The following is a 17,087-nucleotide window of genomic DNA, read 5'->3' as shown; positions in this document are numbered from 1 at the left end:
AGAGGTGCCATGAGATGAAATGTTTCCACCTGTGCTGAAAATAAACATTGTTAGCACAACTGAGCATACTGCAACTGGGGTTATTCCATTCCAGTGCACAGGGCCAAAGAGGTCTCCTTAGCACACTTAGCCCTTGTGACTCAAGATCTCCTTCTCTTTACCCAGAAAGAGAAGTAGCTTGGAAACACGCTCAGTTATCTCAGTAACAAACAAATTGCTATCCCTCAGTGAGAAAATTTAATTCTGTGATTTGTGTGTGAGCTCAAGAGACACCAATCAAAACCCCGAAGGGTTTAAGAGAAAGATCTAACAACCAACACTCATTTCTAGAAAACAAGGTGTACCACACAAATTTATAGATTTTTTTTTCTCTATTTAATTACTGATCTTGTAAGTAGCTGGAATGCAGTGGGAAGCAAACCCCTGGACTATAATAAAAAATATTCCTGCCCGGCGTGCTGGCTCATGCCTGTAATCCCAGCACTTTGGGAGGCCGAGGCGGGCGGATCACAAGGTCGGGAGATCGAGACTATCCTGGCTAACATTGTGAAACCCTGTCTCTACTAAAAATACAAAAAATTAGCCGGGCATGGTGGCAGGTGCCTGTAGTCCCAGCTACTCAGGAGACTGAGGCAGGAGAATGGCATGAACCCAGAAGGCGGAGCTTGCAGTGAGCCGAGATCGCGCCACTGCACTCCAGCCTGGAAGACAGAATGAGACTCCATCTCAAAAAAAATAAATGAATAAATAAATAAATAAAAATTCCAGACCAGGTGCGGTGGCTCACGCCTGTAATCCTAGCACTTTAGGAGGCTGAGGCAGGCAGATCACAAGGTCAGGATTTCGAGACCAGCCTGGCCAACATAGTAAAACCCCGTCTCTACTAAAAATACAAAAATTGGCCAGGCATGGTGGCACGTGCCTGTAGTCCCAGCTACTCTGGAGGCTGAGGCAGGAGAATCGCTTGAACCTGGGAGGTGGAGATTGTAGTGAGCCGAGATTGCAACACTGCACTCCAGCCTGGGGGACAGAGTGTGACTCTGTCTCAAAAGCAAAAACAAAACAATAGAAAAGGAGGTGAGGCACTCTATCTAAGCACTGATTACATCTTTACTGAGCACTTGACTGTACACTCCAGTGACTCTGCTGGGCCTTAGGAATACATCGTAAGAGAGATCTGATTTTCACACTTGTAGAGCTCCCAGTACCATCAGAGACATTAATCAACCGATTACACAAAGACAACTGAACTTTAACATTCCTTTTTTTTTTTCTTCCAAGAGACAGGGTGTCGGCCGGGCGTGGTGGCAGTGAGCTGAGATCGTGCCACTGCACTCCGGCCTGGCAACGGAGCGAGACTCTGTCTCAAAGAAAAAAAAAAAGAGAGACAGGGTCTCAGTCTCACTCTGTCACCCAGGCTGGGGTGCAGTGGTGTGACCATAGCTCACTGCAGCCTCAAACTCCTAAGCTCAAGCCATCCTCTGACCTCAGCCTCCCAAGTATCAGACAACAGGTGTGCACCACCACACCCCGCTAATTTTTCGATTTTTATGGAGACGGAGTTTCGCTGTGTTGCCCACGCTGGTCTTGAACTCCTGGGCTCAAACCATCCTCTCACCTTGGTCTACCAAAGTGCTGGGATTATAGGCATGAGCCACCATGCCCAGCCTAACATTCCACAAATATTCTAGTCTCCTGGCTCTAGCCAGCACTTTGCCCTGGCCACACTCTGATTGTGCTCCAGCTGCAGCCAAAGATAGATTCCTCCCTAACACAACATTATGGACATCTCAGGGGATTTTTCCTTTCCTCTCTTAACAGCCCAGAAAGACAATCTGTTGCTAATGAACAAAATTAAGCTAATTTTTTTTAGGTGTGTGTGGGTCAATTATTTACGTAAAAATGTCTTCAGAGGCAGGGCGCGGTGGCTCACGCCTGTAATCCCAGCACTTGGGAGGCCGAGGCGAGCAGATCACCTGAGGTCAGGAGTTCGAGACCAGCCTGATCAACATGGTGAAACCCCATCTCTACTAAAAATACAAAAATTAGCCAGGCATGGTGGCGTGCACCTGTAGCCCCAGCTGCTCGGGGGACTGAGGCAGGAGGATTGCTTGAACCCGGGAGATGGAGGTTGCAATGAGCTGAGATCACACCACTGCACTCCAGCCTGGGTGACAGAGTAAGACTCCATCTCAAAAAAAAAAAAAAAAAAAGAGAGAGAGAGATGCAACAAATTTCCATCAATTGACCAACAGTTAAATACATCATGGTACCTCCGTATGATGGACTAGTTTGCAACAGCTAAAACAATGATAAAACAATGATAGGGGTAGGGGCAGGTGCTCACGATATAGTAAGTGAAAAACGGTGATACAAATGTATATAGACAACATAATTCAACTACACAAAAATACATGAACATAAAAATAAACATATGCCAAATATTAGGGAAGTTTTCTCTGGGAGGTGGGATTATTATTTTTTTTTCTTTTCTTTTTCTTTTTTTTTTTTTTTTTGAGATGGAGTCTCGCTCTGTTGCCCAGGCTGGAGTGCAGTGGTGCAATCTTGGCTCACTGCAACCTCCACCACCCAGATTCAAGTGATCCTCGTGCCTCAGCCTTCCGGGTACCTGGGATTACAGGCATGTGCCAACACACCTGGCTAATTTTTGTATTTTTAGTGGAGGCAGGGTTTTATCATGTTGGCCAGGCTGGTCTCGAACTCCTGACCTTGTGATCTGCCACCTCAGCCTCCCAAAGTGCTGGGATTACAGGTGTGAGCCACCATGCCCAGCCTTTTTTTCTTTCATTTTTAAGAAACAGGATCTTGCTCTCCTAGGCTGGAGTGTCATGAGGTACAATCATAGGTCACTGCAGCCTCGATGTCCTGGACTCAAGTCATCATGCTGCCTCAGCCTCCTAGTAGCTGGGACCACAGACTTGCGCCACCACACCCAGCTAATTGGGAGGTGGGATTACAGATAGCTGTTATTTTCTTTTTCCTTTTTTTTTCTTAAGTTTTTTTTTCTTAACTGACTAAGCTCCAAGACCGTTATTTTCTTTCTTTTTTTTTTTTTTTTGAGAAGGAGTCTCGCTCTGTCATCCAGGCTGGAGTGCAGTGGCATGATCTCGGATCACTGCAATCTCCACCTCCCGGGTTCACGCCATTCTCCTGCCTCAGCCTCCCGAGTAGCTGGGACTACAGGCGCCTGCCACCACGCCTGGATAATTTTTTGTATTTTTAGTAGACGGGGTTTCACCGTGTTAGCCAGGATGGTCTTGATCTCCTGACCTCATGATCCACCCGCCTCGGCCTCCCAAAGTGCTGGGATTACAGGCATGAGCCACCGCGCCCGGCCTCAAGACCGTTATTTTCTTTACATGTTCCAGGTTTTCCCCACTAAGAACATATTCCTTTTTTTTTTTTTTTTTTTTTTGAGATGGAGTCTTGCTCTATTGCCTAGGCTGGAGTGCAGTGGCATGATCTTGGGTCACTGCAACCTCTGCCTCCCAGGTTCAAGCAACTCTCCTGCCTCAGCCTCCCAAGTAGCTGGGATTACAGGAGTGTACCACCACGCCCAGCTAATTTTTGTATTTTAGTAGAGACGGGGTTTCACCATGTTGGCCAGGCCGGTCTTGAACTCCTGACCTCAAGTGATCTGCCCACCTTGGCCTCCCAAAGTGCTGGGATTACAGACGTGAGCCACCATGCCCAGCCAGGAACATACTACTTTTCTTTTTTCTTTTTTTTAAGACGGAGTTTCGCTCCTGTTGCCCAGGCTGGAGTGCAATGGCATGATCTCGGCTCACCACAACCTCCACCTCCTGTGTTCAAGTGATTCTCCTGCCTCAGCTTCCCAAGTAGCTGGGATTACAGGCATGCCCCACCATGCCCGGCTAATTTTTTGTATTTTTAGTAGAGATGGGGTTTCTCCATGTTGGTCAGGCTGGTCTCGAACTCCTGACCTCAGGTGATCTGCCTGCCTCGGCCTCCCAAAGTGCTGGGATTACAGGCGTGAGCCACCATGCCCGGCCGGAACATATTACTTTTCAAATCAGAAAGGAGGCTGGGCGCGGTGGCTCATGCCTGTAATCCCAGCACTTTGGGCAGATCACCTGAGGTCAGCAGTTCAGGACCAGCCTGACCAACATGGTGAAACCCTGTCTCTACCAAAAATACAAAAATTAACTGGGTGTGCTGGCGGGCACCTGTAATCTCAGCTGCTCAGGAGGCTGAGGTAGGAGAATCGCTTGAACTCAGGAGGCGGAGTTTGCAGTGAGCTGAGATAGCGCCACTGCACTCCAGCCTGGGCGACAGAGTGACACTTCGTTTAAAAAAAAAAATTAAATCAGGAAGGATATTAAAAGTGAAAAATAATTTCAGGTCTACAAGCCACTGTGGTTATTCTATTTGAATTCTAAATGTTCCCTCAGTTTTCCTGCCAATCTTATTCTGTTTCCTTTTGAGGAACTAATGGCTTGTAAGGCAGGGGTGAGCAGTTGGATTTATAAGTGTGGAGAAGCATCCTGGCACCTCTCTGAGAGTTTCCTCCCAAACCAGGCCACCTCCCCAGCCTTGGCTGCCCTCCGAGGGAGTGGCCCGCATGCAGGTGAACTTCACACTCCACAGTGTCCGGGCAGGAAGCCTTCCATTCCACTGGCCTCTGGAGGAAGCCAGCAGCTCTGAGCCCAGTTGCCAGTGGGGGAGGGAAACTGAGACTGGGAACTCACTGCAGAGCAGACTCCAGGGACTGTCTCACACCTTCCCTACCCTAAAGACAAGCATTTCCAAAAGCTACTGCACCCCTTTTCCTCCCCTTCAGGGTTGGGGAGAGAGATTTGAGAATTGAGGGTAACCCTGGCCGGGCACGGTGGCTCACGCCTGTAATCCCAGCACTTTGGGAGGCCGAGGTGGGTGGATCATGAGGTCAGGAGATCAAGACCATCCTGGCTAATACAATGAAACCCCATCTCTACTAAAAATACAAAAATTAGCCAGGCATGGTGGCAGGCGCCTGTAGTCCCAGCTATTGGGGAGGCTGAGGCAGGAGAATGGTGTGAATCCGGGAGGCGGAGCTTGCAGTGAGCCGAGATCTCGGCACTGCACTCCACTCCAGCCTGGGCAGCAGAGTGAGACTCCGTCTCAAAAAAAAAAAAAAAAAAAAAAAAAGGAATTGAGGGTAACCCAGAAGTCAGGAGTTTAACAAGAGAAAATACCAGGCATGACAGACAAGTCCTGGCTAGGTCTTGGCTGGATGGAAGCAGGGAAGCTAACTGGTCATCGCTGGTGGCTGGGACCAGCCTTGTGAGTAACCAAGAGGCCAGGCCAGTGGTTCTGAGACCCTGAGTGTGTTTCAGAAGGTCTCAGATAAAGAATGTGGGAGGTTTACCCATTCTTTGTGCACTGCTTGAAAATCCCAGGCAAGGAGGTAGCTTAGATAATGTAGCACACACTGAAATTCTTCTGTGCTGAGACACTTATTTCCTGTCTTTATTCAATGCCAGTGAATACCAGAAAGTTTCCTTTTCAGGAGTTCAAAATTCAGGCATCAGAAAGGTGAACAGAGCCGCAAGCAAAGGCACATGGACGCGTGTGAATCACACAAGCACTAAAAGCCACCATGGAGTGGAGGAGGGGAAGGTGAGGCCTGGGTGGGGCCTTCTGCAAGAAAACAAGGAATATCTGTTTAGGGATGGGGGTGGGGAGAGAAGGAAAATAGCCTCAGGGGACCAGAAAGTCAAACACTGACTTCAGGAAAGGCAGTGTCTGCACAAACGTTCCTTCTGAGGCAAGAAGATACAGGTAATGGCGGAGCACGGTGGCCCAGCACTTTGGGAGGCCAAGGCGGGCAGATCACCTGAGGTCAGGAGTTCAAGACCAGCCTGACCAACATGGAGAAACCCCGTCTCTACTAAAAATACAAAAATTAGCTGGGCATAGTGGCGCGCCCCTGTAATCCCAACTACTGGAGAGTCTGAGGCAGGAGAATGACTTGAACCCGGGAGGCAGAGGTTGCAGTGAGCCGAGATCGCGCCACCGCACTCCAGCCTGCGCGACAAGAGCAAAACTCCATCTGGAAAAAAAAAGAAAATTGGTTGGTATCTACATCAAAATGGGCTTCCTATCTTTTCCTCACAGAATTCAACTTGCTCTCCCCCGACTCCAGTCTTAGACAACACTACTGGCTATGTGCAGGACAGTCACCCCCTGTCTTCCTGCCAAGGGCTGATGCTCACCCCATGGAGTACTGGAGGTTGGGAGAAGGGTTAGAGTTATTTTTCTAGTACCATTCCCTCCCAGAGACGAGAGAAGTTTCTACTTAAGGGTGCAAGGTAGAAAAGCAGGAGGGTTTGTAAAGCTCCTACCCTCAAGTAAATGTATAATTTGCCTGTCCTAAAGTGGCTTCCTAGAAAACAGAGCTAGAGGCAAAGCCCAAGGGTTAATGTTTCACAGGGCAGCAAGAGTGAGGAAGAGGGGAAGCTAGGCAGCTGAGGAAGGAACGTGTTCTCATTATGGATGACAGGTCCTTGTGTTTTCATTCATTCAGGGGCCTCCAAGTGTTAGAAGAATCACATGGGGACAAAGCAGCAGCAGAATGAGCAACTGCGGGCTCCTTCTGGCCTCCTCTCTCTTTTCCATAAAAGTCCACCCCACGGTGTTAACTCCCCTTCATGTGCAGGTTGTGTTACTGGGCCCCTCTCAGCAGCTACTGGGGAGCCAGAAGGTCCTGGAGTCCAGTTTGGTGCTGGAGCTGCTGCACCTTGGCCCTCACTCCTAGGGGAGGTTGAGGCAGCGGCTGTGTGAGGAAAGAAGCCATGGCAGTGACAGCTGTGCCTGGAGAGCCACAGAAGGATGCAGCCGGCACTGCCCTCACTACACGGGAAGCACAGCAAGACTGAGAGACTGAGGCAGGATCAAGGCCTGGGAAGGAGTGGGGCTTAGCAAATCTAAGGAGGTTTATAAACTGGGTCCAGAACATTAACTTAGGGAAAAACTGTTTAGATTCTAAATTTGATGTTCTGAGCAGCCAGATGTATTGTGACTGCAACTTCTGTAAGCACTGGTTTTAAAAAAGCATGTGAATTGAAAGATTTCTTGTGTTCTCTCCTCATGACAAAATGATGCAACTATCTTGGCCGGGTATGGTGGTTCACACCTGTAATCCCAGCACTTTGGGAGGCCGAGGCGGGTGGATCACTTGAGGTCGGGAGTTTGAGACCAGCCTGGCCAACATGGTAAAACCCCATCTCTACTAACAACACAAAAATTAGCTGGGCGTGGTGGCAGACGCCTGTAGTCCCAGCTACTGGGGAGGCTGAGGCAGGAGAATGACTTTGTCTTTAAAAAAAAAAAAAAAAAAAAAAGATAAAAAGAAAAAGATGCAACTGTCTGCAAGGCCTAGAGGCCTTCCAAGTTTGCGCTGGGCTTGAAACTATGTAGACGGCCTAGATCACTGGCCCAACCACTGTCCAGGTTTGGAACAGCTTCATTTATTTCTTTATTTTTTTGAGACAGATTTTCACTCTTATTGCCCAGGCTGGAGTGCAATGGTGCAATCTCAGCTCACTGCAACCTCCGCCTCGTGGGTTCAAGCGATTCTCCTGCCTTAGCGTCCTGAGTAGTTGAGATTACAGGCATGTACCACCACATCCAGCTAATTGCTAATTTTGTATTTTTAGTAGAGACGGGGTTTTTCCATGTTGCTCAGGCTGGTCTCAAACTCCTGACCTCAGGTGATCCGCCCGCCTTGGCCTCCCAAAGTGCTGGGATTACAGGTGTGAGCCAACGTGCCCGGCCTGGAACAGCATCATTTTTTTTTTTGAGACAGAGTCTCACTCTGTCACCAGGCTGGAGTGCAATAGCGCGATCTTGGCTCGCTGCAACCTCTGCCTCCCGAGTTCAAATGATTCTCCTGCCTCAGCCTCCCAAGTAGCTGGGACTACAGGCACACGCCACCACGCCCAGCTAATTTTTGTATTTTTAGTAGAGACAGGGTTTCACCATGTTGGCCAGGCTGGTCTCGAACTCCTGACCTCGTGATCCACCTGCCTTGGCCTCACAAAGTGCTGGGATTATAGGCGTGAGCCACTGTGCCCGGCCTAGAACAGCTTCATTTTTAGCCAAACAGAATGTGATAGGAATCAAGCCAATCATCCTACAGTTTGGTAAAATTATCCTTCACCCCTTCCCCTGCTTGATAATACAGAGCTGTCAGCTAAAGGCACGATGGATCCTTTGCTATGTGACCTCTGGAGGAAGGCCAAAGGCATTTACAGGTCAAGCAACCAGAGCACCCTGGAGAAACCAAAAAGGCTTTAGAAACAGCAGGAGAAAGTAAGGAAGAGAGAAACTGAGGAAGGGAAAGAAATCAGAGTCCTGCTTTCCCACTTTAGGTTTCTTTTCCTTTAGTCAACTAAGCAAATGTATACATCTCACTTTTCCCTAATGCAACCTCATTTCTCCACCAGCAAAATTAGCGGAGAAGTCCTGGCTTGCATTGTCGGGAATAAGAAAACTTTGGAGGGCGGGGTGCGGTGGCTCACTCCTGTAATCCCAGCACTTTGGGATGCCGAGATGGGCAGATCACCAGAGGCCAGGAGTTCGAGACCAGCCTAGCCAACGTGGTGAAACCTCGTCTCTACTAAAAACACAAAAATTAGCCAGGTGTGGTGGCACATGCCTGTAACCCCAGCTACTAGGGAGGCTGAGGCAGGAGAATTGCTTGAACCCAGGAGGCAGAGGTTGAAGTGAGCTGAGATCACACAAAACAAAACAAGAAAAAGAATTTGGTTAAGTATTGCCAGACTTAACTTTTTCTTTTCTTTTTTTTTTTTTTTTGAGACAGGGTCTCACTTTGTCACCCAGGCTAGAATATAGTGGCATGAACATAGCTCACTGAAGCCTCAACTTTCTGGTAGCCTCAACCTGCCATGCTCAAGCGATCCTCCGACCTCAGCCTCCTGAGTAGCTGGCACCACAGGCACATGCTACCACGCTCAGCTAATTTAAAAATTCTTTTTGTAGAAATGGGGTCTCCTTGTTCCCCAGGCTGCTCTTGTACTCCTGGGCTCAAGTCATGCTTTCACCCTGGCCTCCCAAAGTGCTGGGGCTACAGGCATGAGCTACTATGCCAGGCCATACTTAATCTTTTTTTTTTTTTTGGAGACAGTCTCGCTCTGTTGCCCATGCTGGAGTGCAGTGCCACGATCTCAGCTCACTGCAATGTTTGCCTCCCAGGTTTAGCGATTCTCCTGCCTTAGCCTCCTGAGTAGCTGAGATTACAGGCGCCACCACCATACCTGGCTAATTTTTGTATTTTTAGTAGAGACGGGGTATCACCTTGTTGGACAGGCTGGTCTCGAACTCCTGACCTCAGGTGATCCACCTGCCTCAGCCTCCCAAAGTGCTGGGATTACAGGTGCCCACCACCACGCCTGGCTAATTTTTGTATTTTTAGTAGAGACAGAGTTTAAACATCTCTGTCTCATAACAAAAAATGATAAGCATGTGAGGTGATGAGTATGTTAAGTAGCTAGATTTAACCATTTCATCATGTATTCATATATCCAAATATTATGTTATAATATTATATGACACAATACACAATTTTGGCCTGGCGCGGTGGCTCACACCTGTAATCGCAACACTTTGGGAGGTCAAGGCGGGAGGCTGACAGAGTGAGACCCCGTCTCAAAAAAAAAAAAACAACAAAACAAAACACAATTTTTATTTGTCAACTATACCTTAATAAAAAGAAATAGCTAATAGCAGAACCATATATATTATTACTATGTGTGTACATACATGTATACACATATACATACACATAGATACATATAAATACTGAAATTCACTTGTGTTTTAAATAAATATATATTCAAACTTAAAACATCTTAGGCCAGGCGCAGTGGCTCACGCCTGTAATCTCAGCACTTTGGGAGGCTGAGGCCGGCGGATCACCTGAGGTCTGGAGTTCGAGACCAGCCTGACCAACATGGAGAAACCCTGTCTCTACTAAAAATACAAAATTAGCTGGGTGTGGTGGCACATGCCTGTAATCCCAGCTACTCCGGAAGCTGAGGCAGGAGAATCGCTTGAACCCAGGAGGCAGAGGTTGCGGTGAGCCGTGATCGCGCCATTGCACTCCAGCCTGGCAGCCTGGGCAACAAGAATGAAACTCTGTCTCAAAAATAAATAGATAAGATAGATAAAGAGGCTGGGTGTGGTGGCTCACGCCTATAATCCCAGCACTTTGGGAGGCCAAGGCAGGCAGATTACCTGAGGTCAGGAGCTTGAGAGCAGCCTGGCCAACATGGTGAAACCCTGTCTCTACCAAAAATACAAAAATTAGATGGGTGCAGTGCCAGGCGCCTGTAATCCCAGCTACTCAGGAGGCTGAGGCAGGAGAATCGCTTGAACCTGGGAGGCAGAGGTTTCAGTGAGCTGAGATTGCACCACTGCACTCCAGCCTGGATGACAAGAGTGAAACTCCCTCTCAAAAAGAAAAAGAAAAAGAAAAAGAAATGTCTCTGTGGCTCCTGGGTGGGGAATAGACTGTAGGGTGAGGGGGAAGTCACTATGGGCAAAAGCAGGAGCAGAGAGGCCAGTTAGACTGGATCGCACAGAGGATGGTGTCTCACTTTAGGTGTGGGACACAGCGAGAAGGGCTCAGGTTTGGCAAATATGTTCAAGGGGGAGTCTTGTGGAATTTGCTGATGGACTGGGTATGGGGATGATAAAGAAAAAAACAGTAGGCCGGGCACGGTGGCTCACGCCTGTAATCCCAGCACTTTGGGAAGCCAAGGCAGGTGAATCACGAGGTCAGGAGTTCAAGACCAGTCTGGCCAACATGTTGAAACCCTGTCTATACTAAAAATACAAAAATTAGCTGGGCACAGTGGCAGGCGTCTGTAATCCCAGCTACTTGGGAGGCTGAGGCAGGAGAATCGCTTGAGCCCGGGGGGGCAGAGGTTGCAGTGAGCCGAGATCATGCCACTGCACTCCAGCTCCAGCCTGGGTGACAGAGCACGACTCCGTCTAAAAAAAAAAAAAAAAAAAAAAAGGCAGTCAAGGGAGACTCTAAGGGCTTAGTCTGGGCAGCTGGTTGAATGATGGTGCCATTTGCTGAGAGGGGGAACTCTGGAGACACAGACCATTTCTTTTCAGAGGAATATTAATGTGTTTAGAATGGCCTAGATCCTGCGTGATGAAATTATCTGTACACTACACCCCCTGTGACATACAGTTTGCCTATATAACAAACCTGCACATGCATCCCTGCACCTAAAGTAAAAGTGAAAAAAAAAATGGAGTGGCCTAGTTGATTTCTGGTCATGAAGGAGGTAAAATTTTGGTTTGGCCTTAAAAATAGTAAGTTTCGGCTGGGCGCGGTGGCTCACGCCTGTAATCCCAGCGCTTTGGGAGGCCGAGGCGGGCGGATCACAAGGTCAGGAGATCGAGACCATCCTGGCTAACACAGTAAAACCCCGTCTCTACTAAAAAATACAAAAAATTAGCTGGGCGTGGTGTCAGGTGCCTGTAGTCCCAGCTAGTCTGGAGGCTGAGGCAGAAGAATGGTGTGAACCCGGGAGGCGGAGCTTGCAGTGAGCCGAGATCGCACCACTGCACTCCAGCCTGGGTGACAGAGCGAGACTCCATCTCAAAAAAAAAAAAAAAAAGTAAGTTTCCCAACAACTACAAATTAAACTGACTGAATTAACAAGGTGGCACAGCAGATTGCAAGTGGCATGCGCTTTGACGCTGGGGACTTGGATTTGAATCCTGATGCTTCCATTTACCGTCTGTGTGACCTTGGGCAACTTACATGACTCTTTGAACGTAAGGTTCTTCATCTGTGCAACAAGCAGAATAACATCTGTCCTGCCAGGTTGGTTGGTTGTAAGTAATGCACCTTGGTATAGTGCCTGGTTCAGAGTAGGCACTCAGGATGTGAGGTTTCCTGCCACTTTATACAGACCGTTAGGAAGAATTAACTTTGTGAGCTTCCAAGGAGCTCCTTTAAGCTTTTAATTTTTTGTTGCCTTTTCAGCTGGTCTTCCTTCTTCATTTCATTCATTTACTATTTGAACACTTACTATGTACCACATACCACTCTAGACATTGGATATACAACAGTGAATTAGACAAAGGTCCCTCTCTTCATGCACTTACATCCTGAATTAAATACAGTATATGAGTAAAACACAGTATATGAGATGGTAGTAAGTCCTCGGGAGGAAAAACAAAAGAAAAAGGAAGAGGATGTACTGGGGTAGAGTTGGTACCGCAATTTAAGGTGGGCACAGTGGCTTATGCCTATTATTCCAGATACTCAGGATGGTGAGATGGGAGGATCGCTTGAGCTCAGGAATCCAAGGCCAGCCTGGGCAAAATAGTGAGAACCTGTCTCTAAAAAATAAATAAATGGCCGGGCGCGGTGGCTCACACCTGTAATCCTAGCACTTTGGGAGGCCAAGGTGGGTGGATCACGAGGTCAGAAGTTCAATACCAGCCTGGCCAACATGGTGAAACCCCACCTCTACTAAAAACTACAAAAATTAGCCAGGCGTGGTGGCACGCGCCTATAGTCCCAGCTGCTTGGGAGGCTGAGGCAGAAGAATCGCTTGAACCCGGGAGGCGGAGGTTGCAGTGAGCCGCAATCATGTCACTGCACTCCAGCCTGGGTGACAGGGCAAGACTCTGTCTCAAAAAATAATAATAACAAACAAACAAATAAATAAATAAATAAATAAATAAATAAATAAATAGGCTGATCGCAGTGGCTCATGCCTGTAATCCCAGCACTTTGGGAGGCCGAGGCGGATGGATCACCTGAGGTCAGGAGTTCATAGACCAGCCTGGCCAACATGGCAAAACCCCGTCTCTACTAAAAATACAAAAATTAGCCAGGCATGGTGGCAGGTGCCTGTAATCCCAGCTATTTGGAAGGGTGAGACATGAGAATCACTTGAACCTGGGAGAGGGAGGTTGCAGTGAGTGGAGATTGTGCCACTGCACTCCACCCTGGTTGACAGAGTGAGACTCTGTCTCAAAAATCAATCAATAAATAAGCTGGGTACAGCGGCTCATGTCTATAATTCCAGCACTTTGGGAGTCTGAGGTAGGAGGGTAACCTGAGCCCAGGAGTTCAAGACCAGCCTGGGCAGCATAGCGAGACCCTATGTCTACCAAAAAAAAAAAAGTCAGCCAGGTATGGTGGCACACAGCTGTAGTCCCAGCTACTTGGGGGCCTGAGGTGGGAGGATCACTTGAGCCTGGGAGTTTGAGGCTGTGTGAGGCATAATTGCACCAAGGCACTCCAGCCTGGACGACAGAGCAAGGCCCTATCTCTAAATAATTAAATACTAAGGTGCTCAGGGAAGGCTCTACTGAGAAGGTGACATTTCAGCAAAGACTCAAAGGACATTAGGGAGTAGGCCATATGCTTATCTAGGGGAAGAATATTTTAGGCTGAGAAAGTAGCAAAGTGCAAAGGACCCCAGGCCGGGGCATGCTTGGTGTATATGAGGAACGGCAAGAAGCCCAATGTGAGCTGGTCTGAGTGCAGTGTTTACAACTCTTGATTACAGATTTCTTTGTTCCTTCTCCATCCCCACTGCTTCACTTGACTAGTCTTAAAATATATATACATGTGAAAAAAGAAAAAATGAAAAAGACCAGTGTGGGTAGAAAGGAGTGAGTGACAGAATCGGATAGGGCAGCTCCTGTAGGGCCTTGAATGCCTGTGATGGCTTTGACTTTTACACGATGTCACGACGTGAACTGGGAAGCTCTTGGAGGGTTTTGAACAGTAGGGAGACAAGATTTGCTTTATAGTCAGGCTCACTGGCTTCTGAGTTGAATACAGGGGTTGAAGAAGTGAGGCCAACTGGGAAGTGATTATAGCAATCTATGTAAGAGATGATGGCTTGGTAGAGAAGGCAAGGAAAAGATTCTGGATATATTTTGATGGTAGGGCCAACAGGATTTCCTGATAATTGGATGAAGGGGCTAAAGAACGAGAAGGGTCGGGGACCGTAATTCAAGGCCCTTGGCCTGAGCAGCTAGAAGAATGTATTAGGTTGAACCAAATGAAATCACCAATATTTGATAGTTCTTAACCTTAAAAGGCAATTTCATATATTTCAACTTAATAGTTGTCATTGACTGAGATGGGGAAAAGTATGTGAGGAAGAGGTGAGGAGGTGGTATCAGAAATTTATTTTTGGACATGAGATGTCGCACAGGCAGCTATGTATATGCCTCTGAGTTCAGGGGTGTCTTAGTCTTTTTTCTGTTGCTATAACAGAATAACACAGAGCCCTCACAACCTAATCACCTCTTAAAAAAGAAAAGACAGCTGGGTGCAGTGGCTCACGCCTGTAATCCCAGCACTCTGGGAGGCCCAGGCAAGTGGATCACCTGAGGTCAGGAGTTTGAGACCAGCCTGACCAACATGGAGAAACCCAGTCTCTACTAAAAATACAAAATTAGCTGGGCGTGGTGGCGCATGCCTGTAATCCCAGCTATTCGGGAGGCTGAGGCAGGAGAATCGCTTGAACCCAGGAGGCGGAGGTTTCTGTGAGCCGAGATCACGCCACTGCATTCCAGCCTGGGCAATAAGAGCAAAACTCCGTCTCAAAAAATAAATAAATAGTCGCCGGTTGCGGTGGCTCACGCCTGTAATCCCAGCCCTTTGGGAGGCTGAGGCGGGTGGATCACCTGAGGTTGGGAGTTTGAGACCAGCCTGACCAACATGGAAAAACCCCATCTCTACTAAAAATACAAAAGTAGCCGGGTGTGGTGGCACATTCTTGTGATCCCAGCTACTTGGGAGGCTGAGGCAGGAGAATTGCTTGAACCCAGGAGGCGGAGGTTGTGGTGAGCCGAGATCGCGCCATTGCACTCCAGCCTGGGCAACAAAAGCAAAACTCTGTCTCAAAAACAAATATATAAATAAATAAATTAATTAATTAAAAATAAAAGAGAAGGTAGGTGTGGTGGCTCACGCCTGCAATCCCAGCACTTTGGGAGGCCGAGGTGGGTGCATCACCTGAGGTCAGGAGTTTCAGACCAGCCTGGCCAACGTGGTGAAACCTTGTTTCTACCAAAAATACGCAAAAAAATTAGCTGGGTGTGGTGGTGGGTGTCTGTAATCCCAGCTACTTGAGAGGCTGAGGCAGGAGAATCGCTTTAACCTGGGAGGCAGAGGTTGCAGTGAGCCGAGATGGCACCATTGCACTCCAGCTTGGGCAACAAGAGCTAAACTCCGTCTCAAAAAAAAAGAAGAGGTGAGATCTTTAAGAGTCTGGGTGTTACTCTGTCACCCAGGATAGAGTGCAGTGACTCGCTTGATCATAGCTTGCTGCAGCCTCCAACTCCTGGGCTCAAGTGATCCTCCCACCTCAGCCTACCAAATAGCTGAGACTACCGGCATGCGCCACCACGCCTGGCTAATTTTTAAAACATTTTTATAGAGACAGGGGTCTCACTATGTTGCCCAGTCTGGTCTCAAACGATCCTTCTGCTTGGCCTTTCAAAGCATTGGGATTACAGGCATGAGCCACTGCATCTAGCCAATATTCCATCTCTAAATATCATCACATTGGCAAATTTCAACATGAGTTTTGGAGGGGACATTCAAACAATAACATGGGGCAAGGGCCCATATCTGGAATGTACATTAGGGAGTCAAAGTATAGATGGCATTTAAAGCTTTGAGGTTGGGTAAAGTCACTTAGGTATTAACTGTAGATAAAGAAGAGTAGATAGAGACGTGAGAACTGAGTCTGGGGCTTCCGGCATTTCCAGATCAGAGAGACGAGAAAGCAGCGAAGGCAAGGCAGGAGGCTGCAACTGACAACATGCGGGCTCCGAACAGGGGAGGTGGCCCAAGTGAGAGCTCTTAATTTCCAGCCTCGCTTCCTCCTTGAAGCTTGGCATTGGGGAGTATGCGTGTGTGTGTGTCTGTGTGTGTGTGTGTGTGTACGGGGGACAGGATAATACTTTATAGATGACTAGCACATCAGAGGTTGCATCATCTCCTATTTGATCCTATTTGACCTAGGCAAAGGAAGTACAGGTGCTATCATCCTGTTTTATAGATGAGGAAACTGAGGCATAAAGGTTCAGTTACTTGCCCAAGTTATATCAAAAACAGGTAAATCCTAGGCTGGAAGGGGTCTTCTGCCTCTAAGTCCCATGGGCTAACTGAATCATGCCACATGCTCCCGAAATCTGACTACTTCTCTGGGGACAAACTGTTACAAAGTTACATGTAGATAACTTGAAGCTTTTATTTCCACAGCAGCAAAGAAACTACTGACACGATTACCTTCTAGAAGGGCCTAGACCTGTGATCACAAATGCCAAGAATGCCAGCTCAAAATGAACCACTTTCCCAGTGAGAAGCAGTGAAATGGAATTGGGGGGCTTTTTAGGGGGGGGATTTTCACACTTGGTGGGGACAGGGATCAATTCACTTTGGTTCCAGAGCTGTTGGAGTTAACAGGTAACTTCAGAGACAGAGCAGCTTCTGGCCTGGGCTCTGCTACTCATTCCACCAAATAACCAGTTTCATCTTACTCTGTCTGAGTGTCTTGCTGAAAGCATTAGATTCTCTCCAAACTTGTTTTCTTGCCCTGGAGAAGCTGCTCCTGAGATCGGAGGCTTCATGGGTCAAGCTTGGCCCTGCCCTGGGCAGAGATAAACAGGCCCTGAATACATTTCCCAGATTGCAACACTGGTGAGTCAGGCAAGGTCGGACAGCTGTTCCTCACAGGCACCCCCTGGCTATACCTGATAAGGAAGACCGTCGCTCATTCCAGCACAGGGTACAGGGTGGCTGTGTGTGCACCACATATAAACAGACACTCCCAGCCGCAGTGTTGTCTTAGAGGAAATGACAGACATTCTGAATGGCAGAAAACATTGGTGAGCTTAGCAAACTCACTTCTGCTCAAGGAGGGCTCCAGTTTCATAAGCCAAAATAAGTAAAACCAGGGCTGTCATTTGGCTGTGCTTTGGGACTGCTTTTCGAACCTACCTGGTCAAGGGTGGGCTCAGCTCTGGAAAGAAAAAGGAAGGAT

This window comes from Gorilla gorilla, chromosome 6, assembly GCF_029281585.2.
Source record: "Gorilla gorilla gorilla isolate KB3781 chromosome 6, NHGRI_mGorGor1-v2.1_pri, whole genome shotgun sequence".
NCBI lineage: Eukaryota > Metazoa > Chordata > Mammalia > Primates > Hominidae > Gorilla > Gorilla gorilla.
The sequence above is the reverse complement of the archived record's forward strand: the minus strand, read 5'-3'. Positions refer to the sequence as shown.